General features: G+C 44.8%; 1 non-coding gene across 1 annotated transcript; it reads right to left on the reverse strand.

The window, feature by feature from the left end:
• Nucleotides 1-394: 394 nt before the first annotated feature.
• Nucleotides 395-501, reverse strand: LOC115711734 (small nucleolar RNA R71). Its single transcript, XR_004010613.1, has one exon. It is a non-coding gene; the product is annotated as a small nucleolar RNA R71 (small nucleolar RNA).
• Nucleotides 502-826: the final 325 nt, after the last annotated feature.

An 826-nucleotide genomic window follows, 5' to 3' on the forward strand; every position in this document is an offset into this window, starting at 1 on the left:
TGGTGCCGTGGAAGACCAAGCTAATGGTCGTAGCTTGAGAGATTACATTCTCCCTACTCTGACGGGAGTGCAGTCATGTATCAGGCCACCGGCAGTGGATGCGAATAACTTTGAGATCAAACCTGCCATACTTCAAATGGTGCAGTCTTCAGTTCAGTTTGGTGGCCTCCCTTCTGAAGATCCTAATCTGCATCTCTCGAACTTCATGGAACTTTGTGAGACTTTTAAAGTCAATGGAGTTAGTGATGATGCCATTCGTTTGAGACTGTTTCCATTCTCACTTAGAGAAAGAGCCAAGAGTTGGTTAATCTCCTTGCCACCAAATTCCATAGCAACATGGACAGACTTAGCAACTAAATTTCTGTCTAAGTTCTTTCCCCCAGCAAAGTCTGCTAAGCTGCGAGGAGAGATCAACAATTTCTGTCAACAAGAGAATGAGTCTCTCTATGAGTCTTGGGAGAGGTTCAAGGACTTAATCAGAAAGTGTCCTCATCATGGTATTGAGAAGTGGATGCTGGTTCATAATTTCTATAACGGGTTGGTTGGTAACACTAGAACTCTAATAGATGCGACGGGCGGAGCCTTTATGAGAAAGAGTGCTAATGAGGCGTATGATCTATTGGAGGAGATGGCTCTAAACAACCAGCAGTGGCCAACTGAAAGGAGTCAATCTAAGAAGGTAGCTGGTGTGTTAGAGGTTGATGCCATTACAAAGCTGACAGCTCAGGTTGAGGCCCTAACAAAGCTGATCGTAGTGAAAGCCAAACAAGCTCAAGTGGTTTGTGAGATATGTGGAGGTCCCCATCACTTTTCTGAGTGTCAGGCA

The sequence above is a fragment of the Cannabis sativa genome, chromosome 3, assembly GCF_029168945.1.
Source record: "Cannabis sativa cultivar Pink pepper isolate KNU-18-1 chromosome 3, ASM2916894v1, whole genome shotgun sequence".
In the NCBI taxonomy this organism is placed as follows: Eukaryota; Viridiplantae; Streptophyta; class Magnoliopsida; order Rosales; family Cannabaceae; genus Cannabis; species Cannabis sativa.